Genomic DNA, 23,710 nt, shown 5'->3' on the forward strand with positions numbered 1-23,710 from the left:
AAGTCAAGAGAGATTTAACAAATAGACATGACTCCTTAAAATTAAGATATAAAAGGGAGCAGACTTTATTTTAGAGAGGAAGAAAGGAAGATGAGAAAAGAGGAGTTCAACAAGGAAAAATAGAAGAGGAAAGTTATATCATGAAGAAAATAAGTGACTTTTTTGAAAAGGTATGAATGATATTTAAAGGATGTGAACCTTTGAAAGGGTCATAATTATGAATGGTTGTGACTCTTCAAAAATATTGTGATTATAAAGTATTGGGATTTTTTCAAAAGATTTTAGTTATGAAGTGTTGTGACTTTTCAAAGGATTTGTATAATGAAAGGTTGTGACTCTTGGAAAAGAAAAATGGTAATAAGGTAAAAATTTATTAATTTAAATGTTGTTTAATATTAATAATGATAATAATGAGTTAACATAATTATATAAAAATACCAAGGTATAAGAATGAACATTTTATTTCATTTGACATAATTAAATAAAAGAAATAAACATCTAATTGATGTTTTGATTAAGAGATGACAAGGACTTGAAAACAATCCCAAGAATTACATTAATCAATAAGAACTAGGTGGATAAGAGGGTAGGGCTGAGCCCTAAGGCAAAAGAGGAATATACCAACACTACTACATTTGACCTTATTTTTCGAACAAAATTATTGACCATCAATTAAAAAGGTTTACGTTGGTTGGATTAGAGAAGGAAAAAATCCTTTTTAAAAAAATATAAGCCCGTGTTGGTCGAAATTCTTTTTTTAAATTTTTTTACCAACACGGGCTTAACTTCAACATGAAAAAATATTTTTGATTTCATTGATGTTTGAGCACGTGAAGGAGCTGGAGCTGTGTAAGGTTTTTCTTCTGCATTGTGGCAGGAAAAGATATGAAGTGGCAGTCCATCTTTTTAGATCCTGAGTCCCATCCAATAGTTTAAGAAAGAGTTTCCCCTACTTCTCATTCCTCCTTTCCTACTTGACAAACCATTTCAATCCCTTGCTAGTGCTTGCTGTCGATGAGAAGATCAATCAAGGAAGGAGGGAGACAATGATATGATTGGCAGGTAACAAGATTTCTTGTCCCTGGCTTGACGCTGCTTGTGTGTCTCCACTTAAATCTTGGAGGCAGCCATATTTTGGGAGCCTAAGCATATGGATTGCTACATTCAAGATTGGTTCATTATTATTCTTGTTAAATTTTCTTTATGATTTTTTATAGTGCTTATTAATATCATTTTTCAAATATATTAAATTCCTTCATATTCGTACAATAACCAGATCATGTATAGTATGTCAAATGACATTTTGAATATGCCCTTTCATTTTCTTTCAGTCCACATCTTTCATTTTATTTATCTACTATGTGCAAAGCTCTTCAGATTAAGGAAAATCTAGACTTTACAGTATTTTTGTTTTTGAAGTAAACCCTCATTTTGGGTTTTATTCAAAATTCATGTATGAATCCAACCTCTAATATATATTGTGCTATGGAATGATATTTTTTAATGCAATTAGCATATCGCCTAATGGTTCTGTCTTGTAACCAAAAAAATGATAATCCAAATTGATTTGGGAGCTATAGAGCATAAATTGTGTTATGGAATGACATTTACAATCATAGCAAGAGAATTACCTAATGGTTCAATTTTGCACCCAGAAACATGGTACTCCAAACTATTTTGGTAGATCTCAGGCATAGATTTTATGTCATGGAATGGCATTTCCACTTATAGCTAGATTATCTAACTTCCATCTTGCAACCAGAAACATGACACTCCAAAATGTTTTGGGAGCTGTCATTTGTATGTTTTGTGTTAGGGAATGACATTTCTAATTACAACAATAGTATCACCTAAAGGCTAATAACTCTACCTTACAACCAAAAACATGGTAGCCCAAATTGTTTTAGGAACTCACATGCATAAATTGTGCTATGGAACTCTTAACCAATATGAAGTGGACCACAATCTAGCTAATCAGGATTAGGCCATCAGTAGTTCACTTTTTAAAGAGCCATTGGCCTTACTGGCAAGAAAATTCATTACACATTTGATTCTATAATTAGCTACTAGTTTAAGCCTTTATTTCATTGGATTTCATATAACAATTTGGTTGTACTTACAATGTAAAATCCTCAAATTCACATAATCAAGAATGTCAAAAACATATTTCAATTTTATTTACAAATATTTTGTCCACTAAAAATGTAGCATTATTGAAATTTCCAAATGTAGTTGTCCATACAATCTAAAATGTCAACCATAGCAGCCTTTTACTTTCATTTATATTTGGAGAAGTGATAAATATGAAAGCCCTTTTCTTCAAATTTAAATTAGCATATACAGATTATAAATAAGGAATAATGTGATTATTTTCCTAGTTTAGTCCTTTGCCACAACTACTTTCCTTTGCCCCAAATTACATTTCCCCTGCAGGCAGGACATTTGTGGTACTCGACCTAACAACTGTAGGAGCATTACAACTTCTCAAGAATTTGGGTTATGGAAAAATTGTCATATAATAATCTTACTCTCTCAAATTCATTTTTGTTTAGAAGACACACCTTTGAATTCTTTAGAAATGGTTCAACATTTTGTAATCTACAAAACATTGGTAGCTTTGATAGCGCATCTCCTTGTTTTGAAATAAATCCATATAGCATAACTCTCATCATTACTTCAACAAGCCGAACTCATTGCACAACTACTAGTAACTAAGTGTTCTTACACACATCATGCATAGGCATTATTAATAGCGATCATAGGGTCTTTACTTACAACAACAATTTCATCATTCATTTTTTTGTTTCATTATTCCTATAGAATTAGTATAAGCATTAGGCCTAGAGTCATTTCTTATCTACACACCACAACTTCCACAACCCTATCTTGTGGAGCTCCTGTTGCAACCAATTCAACATTTTTCCTTGTATTTCTTTCATTTCACTAATAATCATTAACATTCAATGCGAGAGATTCAAGATGACTTTTGTGATCATCCATATCATACATCCTTTGCTTTTAATTTTATCTTTTCTTTCGGGCGTTTCCAAACAATTTATAGAATTATTACTTTGAATTTGCAGCATTACATTCTTCTAACCCTACAAATTGTCATCACTCATCCTAACATTTTCCATCAAAATAGATTTAGGATATCACTGCTTCCTACTTCTTCATCCTTATGCTTCGACTCCCTACATGCAAGCCTAGGGCAAAGAATAGTAGGGGTAGAAAAGAACTGGGCCAACATAGTTGAATCTGCCCCACATACCCTTGACTATTGAACTCAATTTGTAACTCACTGCTCCCTCTACATTCACGCATTGAAAACTATGGAATAAGAGTTCCATTGAAATTTGCAAGAGAATCTCCAGAGAGAAACCTCTAATTTGCAAAACAAGCTATTTAAAGGTATGCTTATTTTGATTCTTTCTAATTTCTTTTTCCAAAATATTCTTATGAGGGTTGATTGATCCTCATAATTTAGATATTTAGAATAGTTATTCCTCAAACTCTAACATTAAGCTCCATTGCAATGCATTATAATTTGTTATCCCAATGTGATCTTAGATACATCAATATGTATCCTCATTTTATTCTTTTCTTTTTGTACATAGATGTGTGTATCTGAAAGATGTAATACAAGGTTAGGGAGTTGGATCATTTGAAGAATTCTTTCCCCCTTTAAATTGACAAATTACTCTTATGAATCATTTGAAGAGGACACTGAATTGCTTATGATCATCTAAGGTTTGAAATCGAGTCATCCAGATTATGTTTTTTGATTAAATCCTAGACTACATATTGTTATTAAATTGTCATAATGTCATGCATCTAGGTTTGAACCTTAGTGATTTTGATGATTAATCTATCAAATTACAATTTACCATTAAACTAAACCATAGCTACAATCCATGGCGGTGGCTAAATTTTTAAAAAATCTCTTTACCCTTTGTAAAACACTAGTACATTTGCACTTGTTTTTCTACCAAAATTTTTGACCAAAGCTATAATTCCTTCTTCTTTTTTCTTTTCATTCCCACGTTGGTTGAAAATAAAAATTCTGTGTCCAATTTGGTCAAATTTTTGACCAACTCAATGTTATATCAAAAAAAAAAAAAGTTTCATTCATTCATAGGTTAAAAAGAAAAAATTTCATTCATTCACGGGTAATGCATTTCCTCATGCACCGATTTATGCCGACTGCAGGGATTCCTTGAGCTTTTCCATTGGCAAGGGCTTGCCACAGACCTACTTACCGCATGACTGAGCACCTAGGTGAAGTGTAAGTTGGTTCGTAGCCAGGCAGCAAGCAACGAGTCATTGCTTTCTATTTTGTTTGGTCAAGTCATGCACCGCAATGCCCTTTATGATAATGCTTGCATTGTTGGCTAAAAATGTCACAAGAAGCAGAAAATGATGGATTGGAGAAGAGGTCTAAATTTGTGACATTTCTTAGCTAGTGCCAAATTGGTATTTCTCCATTCTCCTTTTACTAGGGTTTCAGCTTATGTGCAGTTGCCTGCATTTTTAGACACTCTCCAAATGTAGTTGTTTCAGGAATTACCATATATTCTAATACAACTCATTTCAAAAATGCTTGTTTAAGCCACGAATATGTGATGAATTTATTGTATCCTAAGAATTTGATTTGTAATGGCTATATGGCACCTCAAATTTTCTTGTGGCTCATCAAAAAATACTGTTCCAAGGAAACATTTTGGTAGAATAAGTGATAGGAAAAAGCTATGATTAAAAATGCATTTGCACATCTAATTTACTCTAACCAAAAACATTCTTAAGCAAAAAAAGAGGATGAAGGATCAGGAACCTCTTCATGAGCCAAAAAGGTCTCAATTCAAATCAGTATGCATATTCGTGCTCATTTCTTCACTAGTCTATAAATGATTTTTAGTTTCTAATCTCCAAGATAACCATGAACTAAATGAAATCACCAACATCCAAATCCTTTAGGTTAATTTAAGTGTGTGGAATCCTTCATGCTCAATTGAAGCATGTGGTTTCCCTTATACATCTATCTCTCTATATTAAAAGGAGAGAAAGTTGTTTGTATTAAATATCCATATCACAAAACTAACATATTTTTCTTAGTGTATATAGTCCATTTTGGATAGTTCTGCCTCATTTCGAGGTGACTATACTCAAATGTTAATTTGTCTCTTGGATCAATTTTGTGATATTTTTTAGCATCAATGTTTTGGATCATCCTACGTGATCTATCAACATTACTCTCCCATATCCTGATGATGGATCATGTAGTATGATCCGGAACGTTGATGCTAAAAACTATCACACAATTTATCCCAGAAACAAATCAGCATTTAACATGGATTGTGAAGATCTGGTAGACTTACCTATATTTAAATCATATCAATTATTCATGATACATTCTTGGACATTTATTATCGTGGAATCTACTTCTACATAAACAAGATAGGAAAACATGGCTTCATGCCAAGCAGATCTTAATGCTAAATCTTATAGTTTAAATCTCATTGTGATGATAAAATAGAAAATTTTAGTGTACTTCAACCATGAACTTTGCATTGGTTAGCATGGAGAATAAATAGAAAGCAAGCACAAATTAGTAATATATGCATACTTCTGATTTGTATATTTAGCAAATAAGAAAAGAACATAGATTAAATATGAGGGGTTCCAAGCAGGCTAGTTAATACTAGTCTCTTTCTAATTTATTCCTTTGATACAAAACTTTAGGAATACTCAAAAAATTGTTCCTTCCTGGTATCCAATTAAACATCTTCACATTAGTTCAAAAACCCTAGGTCTGAAACTGAATACATGCATGCTGAAGAAGTTATAAAAAAAATTAGATAGAACTCAACATATCTTAGGAAATTAAAATATACATCAATCTAGTATATTTGAAATAGGATTGAAGCATTTCAAAAACCTTTGTAACTGCTCCTCTAGAACCTCACACTTGGTAATGGCATCTTTGCATTGCATGCGCTCCTCCTGAAGCTCTAGCTCCAAAGCATCCACTTTTTTAGACAACCCTTTCATCTCAATTTTTTTTGCCTTGAATTGAGATTTAATATCTGATTTATGTGAAATCATGGCTGCTAGTTCATTCTCTAATAACTGCTTATATTCCTTAGCAGATTCAAGTGCATTTGCAAGTTTTCCAACATATGTTCTAATTTAGTAAGTTGACTTTCTGTGTGTTCAACTTTCTCTTTAGTTGCAGCTAGGACTACCTTTTAGATTAGCATTGTCACTCTTCAAATGTGTAAGTTGTTCCTCCAACTCTGTAACTTGATGCTAGGTGTGATCAAGCTTCTCTTTTGTTATAGTGAAGACTCCTTCCAAATTAGCATCCTCACTTTTGAGATGTATGAACTCCTCTTTTAAATCAATAATTTGATACTGTGTGTGTCCAAGATCCTTTTTGGTTGCAGCCAAGACTATTTCTAGATTTTCATTCTCACTCTTGAAGCACACAAGCTCCTCTTCTAACTCTCCAATTATGCTAACTAGGGCCTTCAACTCAAATTCCAAAGATGTTTTTTCTACTTGAATGTTGTTAACCTTCCTAATTGTGTATAAATTGCCACCAGCTAGTTGAAAGTGTAGGCTATTAGCCTTTTCTTCTCCTAAAAGATCCTGAGCACTTTCTTGTCTTGTGAAATTATCTATACTAATTGAATTATGAAGAAAATTGGACTGCATCAGGTTGGGCAATTGGTTGCCAAAATTTGTGGCTTCATTTTGGAAGGTTTCACTGAAACCAAGAGCAAACATTTTCCTAAATTAAGATAACAAAGATATCAGTTCAACAATTAACTCTGTAATGTTTTCTTTGCACTACAAAAAGTAATCCACTAACTGAGAAAACTCTTGAATTCTAAAAACTAGTTTATCAGTATCTGATGATTTAAATTTTTGAGTCTTTTAGGGTCTTGGGCTATAGATTGTAAGAAATTAATAACGCTGAAAATAGCAGTTGCAAACTCTACATCAATAGAACTAATTCTAATCCCAGTATCAGAATGAGAAGTGAAGTTAGCTTTCACAGAAGACCGGATATGTGTCTGAAAATCTCTAGTACTTTTAGCATCTATTGCCATGGTATATTTGACCTCATCTAGTATTTTGTGTAGTTCTGCACCCTCAACATCAACAGCAAGGATCATATCATGCTTTTCTTTGAGACTAACTAGGGAAAATTCATTCCAAGTGTTTGTAGCTTGCAGAACAATTAGATTTTCTTGTAAATGGTTCATTTTTTTTAACAACTTAGAGCATTCCTAATTGACAGTTTGAAGCTTTGATTCTTTTTGTGCAAGAGCTTCTTCTAAGAAAGCTCTATCTTCTTGATTAGATGAAATATCAAAACTTCCTAAAACATTCTTGTTAGTTATTTTATCTAAATTTCCTACTTCTGTCTGATCCAATCCAGTTAAATCCATGGAAGCAAATCTCTCCATCTCAAGGAAATCATCCATCAAATCTACCTTGGACACATCATTGAGCTTCTTAGCTTTTCCAATGACCTTTTCTATTTTGATATGATCCAGCTTTGCAATCAGTGTTGAAGCCCGTGACTCTGCACTAGGGTCACCATCATTCATGTCCTCAAAAATGGAAGACAAGCTTGGTGGATTGCTTGTGCTTTCATTTCTTGATCCTTCCAAATGCAACTCAAGTGCAAGTTTTCCTTGCCTTCACCTCAAATATTCCAACTAATGTTTAATAGTGGAGAGTTTGGAAGCTGTTCTAGCACACATGACTCTAGAAGCCTTAAGCTCATTGTTTTGCTTTGAGAGAGCATCTTTTAGCATCTTTTTCTCTTCTTCTATTGCCAACACTTTTCCTGTATGGTATTCAGTTCCTTTCTGAGAATGTTCTTTGTGTCTATCATTTAATGTCTCTACTAAAGAATGTGGTGAACCAGCACCCTTACTAAGTGACTTCTTCAATTTGATATCCCTAGACTCCCTTCCAGTAGTATCTACTTCAAGTTTTATTTGAGCCAGTGTAGTAGGCCCTAGTAATCAGTTTTTAAGTAGACCTCTTAGCCTTTGACACTCAGCCTCTAACTTGGTAACTTTCTTAATTATTTCTATTTTGCTACTTGCTATCAGCCTAGGCAGATTTCTTACTAATATCCCTTTCATCAATTATCATACCCAATTCTTTGTTAAGTGCATAAAGTTTATATTTGAGGCCAACATTCTCACTCTCTAACATCTCAAGTTTAGTTTGAAGAACTTTAGCCTCAGACTCAACTTAGTTTCTGGCTTCTTGCAAATCAGATAATGCTTTTGAATTTTCTTGAAGAGATGTGGATGTTGCATTACTTCTTGCTTCTGCCTCATTTAGCAGCTACTCTAGTTCTACTATTCTAGAATCAAGCTCACATTTTGATTTTTCCCATTCTCTAGTATTTTTCACCATAGCCTCATGAAGCTTTTGTTCTTGTTCCTCTCTTGAACTCCTAAGCTCTCGTGAAATTACCTAATTGAGTGTCTATATTTTTTAAATCAAATCATATTTGAGGGTTCATTATGAAGAAATTCTGAAATTAGTGCTCAATATTTTGATTCTATCACAAATTTTTGTTTAGCATGTTTACCAAGAGAAAATTCAAACATTATTGCATTAGGAGAGAAAGTATTTGATTTTGTAAAAGTTTTTTTACATTGTATTTATTAATCAGAGAAAATATGGGAATTTCCTCTATACAGATTCATTAGTACTAATTCAGAGGATTGCGGTAACTAAAGTCTACCCCAAGCAATTCTCAAGTGCCATAGTCAAGCTTTGAGACTATCAAGAGAGGTAAAGGGCAACCTAAAAAAAATCTTTTAGTTGTGGGAAGGATTAGTCCAGCGTGGTGGATTGTTATGGAAATGATAACCTCAAAGTGTTAAAGGAAAATTCATTGGGACCAAAGTTAAGGCATGAGCATTTGTCTCCTATAAGATCTTTCCCGAGTAAGAAAACCTGTTGATTTTGTCTTTGTCTCCACCACAAGAAAATTTGAACTCCAAAACCCATTAAACATAAGAGGCCCAGACTTACATTGAATGAGACTTCCACTTTATGTCTTCTAGAGTCTCTAGCTCATACCATACCTATAAAAGAGCTATTTAGCTAAGGAAATCAAATAAAGATTGAAGAAGCAAAAATAACCTCACTTTATCATGAATTCACTGTAAAAGCCATGGGTGTTGGAGACTCCCCAAGACAATTCTGCATAGTACCTCCAAATAGTAGAGGATTTCCTTTGATACTGGAAAATTCCAAACACCCAAACCCCAAAATCAGCACTTCAATCTAAATATCAGTTATATTTTAATGCAAAAATGCATTCACATGTGAAACATAATTCCCACATAGTATAAGAGGGAAGATTTTTTGTACATGACGGTTCAAGCATGAGTCATGGGTATCAACCCAGTCAAATTGTTGTGGGACAAATCTCTAAAAATGGGTCATATGAGTTAAATACTAAAACAAAACCTAGCATAAGATGAACCCAAATGGAAAATAAAATATTGATAAAGAGTAGAGCCTTACAAAAATTCTTTAGGAAGTGGACTTGATATTTCATTGTTCTACAATAGCCTGCACATGTCACAAAAATTAGCGCATTTGTCTCATACTGTAATGCTCATACCTTAATGCTCAGGCATTCATTTCAAAAAGTGATGTCTTGTTCTTTTCCTTAGAAATTAGTCAAAATGGATACAAAAATGTTCTTATCACAAAATTACCCAAAAAGACCTCAATAGAGACAAACAGATTGAAGTTTGAAGCCATTGCAACACACTTGCCTATTGACACAAATGGATATTTTTAGGATATATTCACAATTGGCAATGCAATGAGTCCAATTCTTTTAGATGAAAGTAGCTTATAGCCACGAAAATCAATTTCACTTGAGTTAAATTTCATTCTACATATGTTGGTTTAAATTATACATTTGAAAATCAATTTCACTTGGGTTAAATTTCATTCTACATATGTTGGTTTAAAGTATACATTTGACATCTTTGCTAGAAATGGGTTTATTAAGTAATACAGTAACATAATGGAGTAACACAAATTGTCAATTTTTAGTTTCATTTGGATTACCATGGTCAGCAAGTAGATACAAACAAGATAGTTTCATAAACAAAACATTAGAAAGTACTATAATTTTTCCCTTAAGAAATGTTAGAGTTAGGTCAAGAATCATGGATGCGATTGCAAAGAAGTTGCATATTCTCAGTGAGTGCATATAAAAAATGGTGGTAGAATGCAGGTGTAAAGCCAATTTACACACTCACTTAGCATCTTTTTAACTAAGGAAATTTGAATGATTCACTTTTAATAGATAAACCATTTCAAGAAAAGAAATAAACATTCTCTAAATGGGAAAATACAAACCAAAATGGTTGAGCACAACCATTGTCATAGATTCTGAGATTTCTCCAACCCACTACTATCTGCCTCTACTATTTTATACCTAGTTGTTGTAGGCAGCAATACAAAAGAATATTAGAAGTGTATACCTAGTTGTTGTAGGTAAAAATACAAAAGAATATGAGAAGGGTTATCGAGAAGCAAGAAGCATATTTAATCTGTAGCAATGCTGGAAATTTACCTACCCTTGTTCTGATTTGAAAGCTGCATACACAAACTCATGTGCTAATGGTTTTCTTAGGCTTTTTCTTCATCCTTTTTTGAGAACCTGGGTTTGCTAGGTTTTGGCGTGGGACTAACAATTTGTTTATTGTTTGAAGATGAGCTTCCCTCTTTCTATGATGTTCTATCTGGATTTGAATTTTTCATTATTTTGAAGCTGCAATATTATTTTAAATAGTTTGATCATTTTATGTTGGCTCCTTGGTATTTCAATCAGCTTCTAAAAAAGATCCACCCTATTTTTTTTTTCAGATGTCTTAAACTTTTCTGCATTATTCACTGGTTGATGAGATCACAACTCTGATACCACTGTGAATGCCTTAACTAATAACTTGCAAACTATCACTTAGAGGATAATGTTATGTCAATTTACATTGTAAAATTTTATGTACATATGTAGAGGATAATCTTTTTTAATTTAATAAGGCCATATTGTTGTTTGCATTAATCAATGGAATGCTCTAATTTCAAAGATACCCTTCCTTGTGTTTCTTTCAAAATTTAATTGTATCTTTCTTGTTAGATGCACGTTCCTTCAATGGACAAATACACATAAACATTGTGTCAACTATAAATTTGGATTGCAAATTGAATCTCAAGGCTATAGCTCTTTAGGCTAGGAATGTTGAGTACAATCCCAAGGTAAGTGGCTTGGATATTATTTCTATTTTTTGTAAAAGTGTTATCATTTTACTATTCATGGTCATTCAGAATTAAATCTCTCTCCATAGAGCAAAACACAAGCAAGAGATGCATAACTACAGTAGTATATTGTATGGAGGATTTGAAAATTTAAAAATTACTAGAAAATGCTTGTGGAAGGAAATTGTAATAAAAGCATTTCTATCAACTCTGTGTTCTCCAATAAGGATAAGATTGAAAACTAAGAAAAGATGACAACTAAAAGAATAAAGAATATTCCTAAAGTCTATCGTAACAACTTAGTTGACCATTATAAATTTATAAGTAAAATTGAAATATTATTTTACTAATGGGGGTGAGAATGAAAAGTCCCCTTCCCATTGTGCCTAGCTTGTAAAATGATTAGGACATCCCCAACCTGATGCCCTCAGATAGTAATATTTGTAAAATCAAAGTTACACATTTCATATATGTAAAAACTTACAACTACCACCATATTCTGAAAAAAGCTTAGTATTGAAACATAATTATTGTGGGTTTACAAAATATGCAAGGCCCCTCTTAGACACCAATCCTTAATAAAGAAAGCTATATGTGGCCCCATTGTCTATAAGAATAGTGATGCCCTGTCCCAGCAAGACTCTGCGAACTTTGAGAGAGTATGGAACTTGTCCCTTGGGTGGTCTTCAAAGTACAGCCTAGATGCTGTAGTTAGTTCCTCCTCTCACTATTTCAGGTTCCTATTCTTCTTTATGAGCTTTAGCTCTTCTGTCTTAGCCTCATCATCATAGGCAGCCTCAATATAATATGGATTTAATAACTGGGTTCCCATAACTCCTAGAAATCGAAGAACAATAGACTTACTTCTCAATTCAACCATGAAATTCACATACCCTTTTATTATAGCATTAGATTCTACACTTCTTTTTAAAATTAACATTTTATTGATTCAAACGAGGTGCTCCAAAAATGAATTTGTTCCTTGGCTCTAAAAATTCCAAATCTAGGGACTTTTTGACTACATCTAAAATTACACAGTTAAATCCTAATATTCATATGAACTATAGATACGTTGAAAAGTTGAGTCTTAAATTTATCAAGTTAGTTTTAATTAGTAGGTTTTTAGTTGTGGCTATTTTTAAATTTAGATAGCTGTATGTATCTTTAGAAGGAAACAGAATGATTTTGATGTTACCGAACAACATTAATAGCAACTACAAGGCAAAATTTATGTTCGATCGAGATTGTGTCAGTTACTTTAGAACTCTTACTATTACATTTTATCGGTAGATCCGTACTATAGATTGGCTTTCTCACACAAGGAAAAGCTTGAATGTAAAATATAGTCAATGGTGTGTATTCGTGGTAGTGATAGTAGATGCATTGATGATTATCCGTAGCTATAATTTGAATCCTATAGTTTGAAATCCATCAAGCATCTACAGCCCATTTTGCATGTTGATAGCAATTTAACTTTCCTACGTATAGTAATTATTCAAGAAACATCCTTCAAAATCTAATTTATGAATGTCTAATATACTTCACTTAAGCTTTTCCTAAAACTTACATGTAAATCATTGATGCAAAAAACTAATGTTGTTACCTCTCTCTTGATTGATAGGTTTTCCTATCATCCTAGTTTTTAAATTCAGCTTACTTTTTGGATCTTTATGGTTGATGAGTATTGGGTCAGTGGTTGTCCGACTACTTCCATGATCCATCCTAGGTATTTTCTCTCACAATAAAAATTAGTGCTTAATTTGTTTATAATGTATTTGGCCTTATTAGTGTCTTAACATCATTTGGTAGAATTAGAATGTATGGATGAACTTCAAGTTACAAGCTCTAAGTTAGGAATGGGTAACTGTTTACAATGGGTTAGGAGCTTTGAGTTTTAGCAATCTAGATAGGTAAGTCAAAAATGTTAAACTATTGTGGATGCAATGTAGAGAGTTTGTTTTAACTCATTTGTTAAATGAGTTGATCATGAACTTCTTGTGTTTGAACTACCCTTGACATCAACAATAGTATTTATTTAGAATATGATAATAGCTTTGTCAAAGTTTAAGAATTTATGGTAATATTTAGGTCAATAAGTTATAGCATAATACAGAGTAGATCAAATTGTGAATTTTTTGTGAATATTCTGCAAATCTACTAAATTAGAGGGCTTCATTAATACCAAAGACCATGTCCCCAGTATGTCAAGTGTAGGCCCTAATATGACAAGACTAAGGACCCTGAGTGTATATTATATATATGCCATATATTTGGTCAATATATTTAGCTCAAAGCTTCAAGCTAAACTCTTCATTCTACCATCTGCATTCAACCTTAGGATTCATAGCATTAAATTTTGTCAATAAATTAAAACCTTCTGCCATCTCCAAATTTAAACCCTCATTCTCATCCGTGAAACCTTACATCCCTGCATCTTTTGTCAATAAATTACTGTTGAAATTGTCGATTTAGTAGTCAATGCCTCTTTTGAGATTCATGCCATGGATCGGAATAAATCTACCATTTCTATCTGACATTAATAGTTCAATTTTTTGATGCAACAACAAATACTTATAACAAATATATGCAGCTATGGAAAAATCATAATAGCTTTGGTTTTTTTTGTCTTGAGACAAATTCCTGTAAAAGATTTTTCTTGTTTTCCACATAGTCAATTTTCTTGTTCATTGTGGTGTTAACAAAAATAGTGAGAAGTGGTTACAAGGGTTTGTTCATAATTTATTCTGATGGGAAGAGTAATGGGTTGATTGTATTTTTGTCCACATGATCATTACATCTTGATCTGCTCTATTCATTGGCATTTTCTTTTCTAATCTTCTTCATCACATTAAATCTTTAGTTATATTTGTTTTCAAGTGAGATTCTATACTCATTTATTATTCTCTTTCAATTCTTAACCTTATCCCATTTTTATTCACTTTCAATTCTAAATAGGTTCAATAAGCCTCCTAAAGCAGTTATGGGTTGTTAAAACTTCTAAATAGACCATCCTTTGTTTTGGCATCATTTTATCTCTTTTCTGATGCCTATTCATTTAGTTTTAGTGAAAATGGTTTGAGCCAATAGTGATAATGATTTGAGCCAAGAGAAGATTCTTCGTGTTTTTCTTTTGTAAAAATAAAGACAATGCAATAGAATCTAAAGTCATTATGCCCTAAATATTACAGAGTGTTGAAGCATTTGCACGAGCACTGTGATCCATCTATCATTCACTGTGATTTGAAATCATCAAATGTTCTCCTTGATGCAAAATACAATGCCAAAGTAAGTAAATTTGATTTTAAGGGAATATTCTCACATAGAAAGTATGTTTCATAATAGTCTTGCCTGTTTAATATGGCATGCAACTTTCAGATTTTGGTCTTGCTATAACAATTCGAGGAGTAGTGGACAAAAACTTTTTTCAAGTTTTGGGAACCTTGGGATATGTAGCTCCAGAATACCTTGTAGATGGAATGCCTCAAATACTAGATTGAGCTTTCAAATTATGTTTATGGCATATCCGCTTCTCAAAAAAATCACATCCTAGGAAAATAGATATAACTAATATTAATTTTCTATGCTACGAATGCCCCAATGACATTGATTCACCTCTACCTAGAAAATTTTCTTTGTACAACCAATGACAAAATTATCTTTGTGTAACCAATGACAAGGAAGTTGACGAAAAAAAGTGATGTCTATGCATTTGGAGTAGTTCTATTGGAACTAACTACTAGAAGAAAGCCTATAGACAAATCAATGCTAGAAGGAGGCCTATCTCTTGTTACCTAGGTATGCTTTATCATTTTATGTTTTAGCTTAGAAAATTCAATGTATTAGTTGCCAAGAAAGAGTACTAACATATTTTGGAAGGAGATTGGTGTCATTGGTCTTAAGACTATTGTTATAAATGTGAGTGCTTTCAATGGCAAAGCATGAAGTCACAAGGACTAGTCTCTCTCAGTCCATGTGATACCAAGGCACATGTCATAGTGGTGTTACCAATAAAATTAAAAAGTTATAAAATATACTGTAGTTTATAGGGAGTGAGTTGATTGTTGAATATGTTTTTGATTACTTGAAAATAGGTTGTTGAAGGGATCTTGAAACCTTTTACAAAATAGTGCTAAAGATAGGCAAAATTATAGTACTAACTGAGAAACATAACAAAAAAAAATAGGCCAACCAACCAGAGATGATGACAACAAAGCAAGGGCCAGGCTCCCCAACACAAAGACCCAAGACAACAAAACACAAAGAAGAATCACAGACAAATAGCTACCCAAGATTTTTTAGTAGCTCAATTGCTTCCAATGTGAGCTTGTTCATATTCTCTGCCACTTTATTTAGCTCTTTAACCTTAGAGGCCATAGAAGACTATTTCCTTTTATAGCTAGCTCTAGTCCTTCTACGTAGTCCAATAGGATTCTTTGTCGCATAACGAGCAATATCATTATTGATCTGGATAATGGCTCTATCCTCATTAGAATTCTCCAATTTACCAAGAAGGATCTTGACATGCTCATTAGAAGCCTTAAGAAGTTTATAACTTTGATTAGAAATGCTCATCAAGGCAGAGTCCAAACTAAAAAACCTTGTACTTGATTGTTGAATATGTTAAAGAAGAAACAAATGCCAGTTAATTTATAGACTGGAACTGACCTGAACTGCTTGATGTATTTTTCAAATGTTGAGATGCATATACTAATGAATTTTTGGTTGCTGCAGGCCAAGCCACAACTGACAGACAGGTCAAAGCTTCCAACTATTGTGGATCCTATGATTAAAGAGTTGCTGAACTTGAAACATCTTCAGCAAGTAAGTTGCATGCAAAATATTTCTTTTGAAGGGAATTGACAAACAAGCATATTATGATTTAGTAGGTAGGTTTATATTAGAATTACAGTTTATAAAATATCTTAATATCATACGTTTGTACTCCAAAGTTGAGTCCCAAACATTTTTGTTGGTATTTGTGCTTTTGAAGTTTTCTTTTGTGTACATTTTGTGCTATATTAGTTGGTTTTCCAAATAAAAATTGGTTCCCATATTTAACTTTATTCTCACTGGAGAACTCACTAGTGTTATTCCAAGGAGTTTTAGGTAGGAATTGTAACAAAGAAAGCATGTGTTGAATCAATTTTATCAGTTTCTATGGAGTTTTATACTGATCTAAATTATAACGTTCATGAGAATCCAAAATATTTATAGTTTTTTTAACTGAATTTCTGTAAAATGTGCTCCAAAAAAGTACTTTCAAGGATGAAAGTGATGATGATATAGATCTGGATGAACAATTTGATACTTCAAGTGCTAGAAGAAAATGTGAGTGATGATGAGATTGTTGAATCAGACATTGAACTTGACAATGAAGGATTTGTTGAACCAGACAATGACCCCCCATAGAAAGTAAGGCTTCGATTGATAATATTTTCTATTGAAAACTAAAATATGTATGTCATAGTACATTATGAGTCTGAGTTAGTATTACTTTTGGAGCTTCTACATGATTGATGCTATTAACATCAACTCCTTAATTAACATATGTAGTTACTGACAGATGGGAAATCCTTCTATTGAAGTAATTGAAGAGCAATGAGATTCTACACAAGCCGCCAAGGGAAAATAATTGGAGGCAATGTCAAATGGTATAACTCTTTGCTAATAGAATCCATAGAGTGGCTATCATATATTATTTCTGGAAGGGTGTCACATAGATTGCCTTTTGCATTTGTTCTAATGTCAAAGTTTCTCAGGTGATTTGGAAGAGGCTATAAACCATCTTACAGATCGTTGGTGATTGTGTCACTTCTTATAGGATCATTGATTGTCAAGGAGGTCTCCCCAACACAAAATCCTCAACTAGCTTTGCACTTGGCCCTGACTGCAACATTCTTTGCTGGGATTTTTCAAGCAAGCTTGGGCATTTTCAGGTTGATGATTTACATGTCTAATAATGCAATAATGTCTCTATGCAAGCCTCTCAATGTCTATCCTTCATAGGATTCTTCTTTTATAGAGATACATGTGACTATACATAATTGAGTGGGAGGCTTGCACTAAAAACTCATGTAATTCAATGGTTTTAACAAGTCCCATATTTCTATTTTTAGTTATGTAATTCTACTTATTTGGGATGGCATGAGAAAGTCATACTGATTTATATAACTATTTAAAGTTCATGGAAAACACTAGAATCTTTTTTAGTGGAGCCAAACAGCTAGTTTTGGTTACTAATAGTATGTGTCACATCATTTATGATTCTACTACAGGTTGGGATTCATTATAGACTTTCTATCGCATGCAACTATCGTGGGTTTCATGGTTGGAGTAGCCACTATTGTTTCTCTCCAACAGCTAAAAGGCATTCTTGGTCTTCAACATTTTACTACAGAGACAGACATAGCATCTACCATGGGATCGGTATGGGGACAAACTCACAAGGTATGTTATTGCCAACTTATTGTTATTGTCTTCTTGTAATTGTATCGATGTGCAGTGGAGGTGGGAGACCATAGTGCTTGGAATATGCTTTCTCTCTTTTCTACTCATCACTCATCAAATTGTCAGTATTATAACATAAATTCATGATTCTCTTTCATTTTTCTATCCATATAATACCTAGCCTTCATAATGACAAGAAGAAACAACATGGAATGACTGATATCTAATATGGTGTTGATCTATTTTTTCATTCTTGTGGGTTGATCTGATGGAGTAAGAAAAATCCTAAGCTCTTTTGGATATCAGCAGCTGCTCCTCTAACATTTGTAATTCTTAGTAGCGTGCTAGTGTTCGCTACATGCTGATAAACACATGGTTGAGATTGTATGAGTTTCTATCACCAACTATTTTATACTGTCTTGTATTCATTTCTACACAATGTGTTCAATTCACTCAAATGTAAGTATGGTAGACTGAATCACTTATTATTATGATCTATACATGTTCAGTATCACTACCCAAAAGATACTAGTTATTTAGTGAGTTTGAAACACGATGGGTATGGAACAATTTGTTTGATATTATGTCTAATTGCTATTCTAAACATGATTTTCTGGTCCTAAAATGTATGTTTCTTTTGCTAATGTTTTTGTGGGTGGCTTGAAATAGGTTGGTCACTTAAAAAGTGGTTTGAACCCATTGACCGCTAAATTCTTTGTTTTTGAGGCCAAATATTTAAAGACCCTTGTGAAGGCAGGACTGATAATTGGCATCATCACACTCACAATAAGAGCTAATCCCTTGAATTATGTTCATTGGCTGGTAATTTATTACCTCTGGCTGATTTAAATGAGTCTTGTATAGGAAGGAATAGCAGTTGATAGAACTTTTGCACTGTTTAAGAACTACAATATTGATGGCAATAAAGAGATGATTTCCATTGGTATGATGAACATTGTAGGTTCATGCACATCTTGCTACATTACAACTAGTAATTACTGCAATGCATTTAATCTATTGAGTTACAAAACATTATATGACTACTCTGAGTCTTTATTGCATTCAAAGCATGAAATTTAGTACTGGTCCTATGTTTTCATAGAAATCAAACCATGGATTTTGTATTGATTCTAAGACTTTATATTATTCAACCATGGATTCTAATGTTAATTCTAGGTTTTTATGGCATTCAAAACATGAACTGTAGAAGAATTTATATGGTATGAAGGGATGTTGCCCCACACTTCTCGTTACCACCCTTGTAGTCAAATGTTGTTCTTGGACTCTTGGGATATTATTATTGGGTAAAGCTTAAACGATCTTGAATTTTTTTGTTTGCTTTTTCTATTTGGGGTTCTGGGTTTCTAAAATATCTCAACAATGAAAAAGAATGTGCTGACCAACTCTCTAGTAGGCTCCTCTTAATTGGGTACTTCACGTGGGTTGCTAGACTACAAGGTGCTTCCTTTATTCAGCAAGTGGTGAGTGCTTAACCTTGAGAACCTTGAGGTCTCATTGTTCTTGTCTTCATTCTTCTCAATCGTGTGATCAAGCACCAAAATCTCTAATGTAGGGCCAATGCTTAACCAGTGGATGAGGGAAAAAAGGTGATTAAGGATGTGGATAAAGATAGACATTTTGCAATTGATGCATCAATTGTAAGAATTATGAAGAGTAGAAAAGTTTTAGCACACCAACAACTTGTTATGGAGTGTGTTGAGCAACTTGGATGGATGTTCAAGGTGAATTGCCTAATTGGATACTAATACTTTTGTTTGCGTCACTAGTACTTTAGATTTTCTTTCTACTTTCCCACAATGAATGGGTTTATACCTATGTGAATTTGTAAAAAGTGGTCTTTTCCTTTTTCAATAGATTGTCCTTTATCCGTAAGAAAATGATATACCTAGATAAGTAGGCATATTGATTTATCTTCATAGGCATATTGGCAACTATTTGATGTACTTTTTCCTCTTTATAGTGTGTAGTTTATGTATGTGGTCCTGATGCAATCATATTTGGCATGGTGGTTCTTTGCAAAGGGAGGAGATCCCGGCAGTGGCCATCCCAAACTTCAGATTGTTGTTCCTTCTATGGCTTTTGGTGGAGCATTAATAAGTTTTGTACCTTGCCCAGTAGAGTTGATAAAGGTAACAAGAACTAGACTTTGTATCTATTGTATGTATATAAGTTGAACTCTAGACTCCATACCATTGACTATTTTTTCTTTTGCAATGTAGATTGCAAGTTCAGGAGAATGACAATACGCAACTAAAAAAGCATCAGTAGATATATGTTGGGCCTCTGGACTGTGCACTGCAAACTCTTAGAAATGAAAGGGTAAGGTGTTAAATTGTTGTTACTATTTGGTATGTAGTTGTAGACATGCAATATAAATGCATCACATGGTATCCTTCATTATACAAGATACTGTTTGATTGTTTCATTGGTGCATAATTTTCCAGGTACAAGGTTTGTTTCGTGGTGGCCTAACTACATTTTTTAGGGAGTCTATTGGAAATGTAGTTTTCTTCAGTACTTATGAATTGAATCATTATCATATGCTTTCACTTATTAGTACACATGATAAGGTGAATCCCAAAATGAATTCCCAGTCTTCTCAATTTGTCAACTATTCTTCTAAAGTTTTTATAGAAGCAGGAGTTGGAGTTCTCTCTGCTGGGCTTGTAGGAATTGAAGTATGTAACCTTAATGTTGGAATTCCAATTTAAGGATTTAAACTCATTTTTTGCAGATCAAATGTGTGCAACAAAACTTTTAATTTGCTTTGCAGTTTTGGTCAACTATTTTGCCTCTCGATGTTGCAAAATCCCATATTCAAACAGCTCCAAATATTAATGCTAGCATAAATCCTATACACACAATCAGAACGGTAGGACATAAAATTTAATCTTTACATGGACTCTACTCTAGAAAAAATGTTTTTAAATTAATTTTTAATAAATATTTTGACTTTGCTTTTACAAAGTTGTTGGATTCTTATGACAGCAATTAGGATATATGTTAGGATTGATGGTTGGATTATTGAATTGGGTTAATTCATTTATTTGCATGTTTTCTTGTGTTCTGGATAAAAAAATTATCATTCATGATACTAACACCAATTGTTTGCATGCTTATTTTATAGTGGGTATGTAGAATGTTCTAATTAAAATTTAAATATTCAAATACCATGGGACTTAGGTTTTGTCTTGTTGTCTAGGATCTATTCTACTAAGTAGTCTTAGATAACCAATAGATGAATTTAAAAGCAATAAGTGCTCATATTAATGAACATGAAACCATTTCCCAATTCTATGTTTGGCAGATTTATAGAGAACTTGGTTTTAGAGGATTATATGTTGGCTTGGGGCCTACATTGGTGAGAGCTTTCCCTACTAATGCTACAGCTATCGTCACTTGGGAACTTACAACAAATTTACTAGGGGTGAAACGGTAGTAAGAGCATTATCTTCAGAGATGAATGGGTTTATACCTATGCAAATTTGTAAAAAGTGGTATTTTCTTTTTTTAGTAGATTGTCCTTTATCCATAAGAAAATGATATACCTAGATAAGTAGGCATATTGACGTACCTAGAAATTGGCATTATGTCATGGGACTTAGCCAACAATATATTTGTACCAAGTAAAGTGCACTGTAATAGTATTGTTCATACAATGTTGATATTTACTCAAGAGGACTATTTTTATTTAGTTTTATTCTCCAAATTTCCTTTTTAGTTTGATTTTTTGTTGGTGACACTTCAGACTCAAATACCTACAAATGATTCATGCAGTGTCTAGTCTCGAGCCCTAATCACTAGGCAAGCTCCTAGCTCTTATTACAATTTTCTTACTAAAATGTCACATCTAGTTCGCTTGTGATTCTACTGACCTAAAGGGTCCTTAATCACAAAAAATAGTAGTCTCCTCTGCCCAAGATAATACAACTTTTTTTGGATTTAAACAAGAAAATCGCAGCAGCATTATTATTGAGGATTTGTGTCTGCTCAAAAACTTCTTATCTAAGAAAGCCTTCCTGAGGGTTATGAGCTTGTCTATTTCTCCTTTGCGTCAAAGGTTCAATGCAGGCATGTTGCTAAGAGCCTGCCTAAGGTCACAAATGCAATGTGAACTAGTTTTTTATTGCCTCTTTTATTAGAGTAGATTTACCTGTGGGGTGTAGAGCACATGGAGAGCTTGCCTGCTTATTTAGAGTTTTGTTTCTCATCCTTTTCTTGAATATCATATCAAAGAAAATACAAAGAGCTCGCACAAGCTTGTATGATTCTCTTTCTAATTTTGGCAGATAGAAAACTATTATAGCTTAAGACTATGTTCAACATAATTTACAACCTCAACAAGAGTTGGAATCCTAGTTTTATACATATGTGGCATTGGTTGTAGTAACAAGAATATCACTACATCATCTGGATATATTCAACAAATCAATATGCATATCCTACAATATTGGCTTGCCATTAGATGACATTTCATGGAGGCAATCAATAAAATAGTTCAAATGCCTTACCTATGATTCCACATTTTGCATACATGTCTACTAGGGTAGTTGCAACTTAAAAATATATATTCTCTCAATATATCTATTTTGTGCATATCTAGCAACCATGGCTTTTGATGACCACATTACATTCAAGAATCCTATCAAACAATTCACATGACCTATCTATGCTTCCATTTTGCAAGCAAGTCTCCCAAGGCAAATGCTACTACTTCATCTACACCATTTGACAAAATCCTTTATGCTTTGATGGATGCCTAAATCTTATCCCAAAGCTCTCATTCAACAATTATGAGATGATCAATCAAGAGGAAATAGTTGAGAGCTTAGAGTGACACAATTTTTAGATGATCATATGAAATGAAATGGGCGTGCGAGTATAAAGAAACTAGAAAGACATTGTGTACAGTTGAAGGCATGAAATGGATGGTTTTGGAGCAATCAGCATAGACACTCAGCATTCAGTACATATCATCATTCAAGATCAAATGGATGTGTGGGATTATACGCATAGTGAATAATAAAGGAGGGAATTGAACCCTCCCTAAGGTTCACACTTGTTGAGGTCCACTTTAGCAAGGGCCCTTCTTGTGAAATTGTTGTCTAAAACCTTTCTAATGAGATAATGTGTTATGAGCTCTTCATCAGTGGGATGGAATGTAGTTGTGCATCACCCATATCATGACTGTAACTAAAGTTAAGAGCCTCTATTATTGAATTCTCTTCCCTATTACCCATATTCAAAATAGGGAAGAGAATTCAATAATAGAGGTTCTTAACTTTAGTTACAGTCATGATATGGGTAATGCACAACTACCTCCTGCCTCCTGGATTCACATTTCATCCCACTAATGAAGATCTCATAACACATTATCTCATTAGAAAGGTTTTAGACAACAATTTCACAAGAAGGGTCATTGTTGAAGTGAACCTCAACAAGTGTGGCCTAAAAAAAAAATTGACCAAGCAATGGTTGAAATTTTGACCACTGCTTAGCAATTTTCTACCAAGAATTGGTTGAAATTTTGACCAATGCTTGGCTATTTTTGACCAATCATTGTTCAAAATTTTGACCAAATAATTGGAAATTTTTGACCAAGCATTGGTCGAAATTTTGACCAATGCTTGGCAGAACTTGTGCCAACATGTTTGAAAGGTTTCAACCAATGTATTGGTTGAAATTTTGACCAACCAGAAGGTTGGTCAAAATTTTGACCAAAAAATTATCAACCAATGGATTGGTCAAACTTGGTCGACATTTAGTCAAAAATTGGGTCAAAATTTTGACCAATAATGGTCAAAAAATGACCTCAAATGTACTAGTGCAAACTCTTGAGCTTAGGTTTATCAAGCTATGGGACCCCACCAAAAATTTCAAGGAATGAGGTATGTTATAGCATCTAGGCATGGTGAGGGATGGA

General features: G+C 33.3%; 1 pseudogene; it reads left to right on the forward strand.

The window, feature by feature from the left end:
* Nucleotides 1-21,226, forward strand: part of LOC149529549 (mitochondrial arginine transporter BAC1-like) — a 43,180-nt pseudogene extending 21,954 nt beyond the window's left edge.
* Nucleotides 21,227-23,710: the final 2,484 nt, after the last annotated feature.

The sequence above is a fragment of the Cupressus sempervirens genome, chromosome 11 (genome assembly GCF_028749045.1).
Source record: "Cupressus sempervirens isolate cs-2001-9-10 chromosome 11, ASM2874904v1, whole genome shotgun sequence".
Taxonomy (NCBI): domain Eukaryota; kingdom Viridiplantae; phylum Streptophyta; class Pinopsida; order Cupressales; family Cupressaceae; genus Cupressus; species Cupressus sempervirens.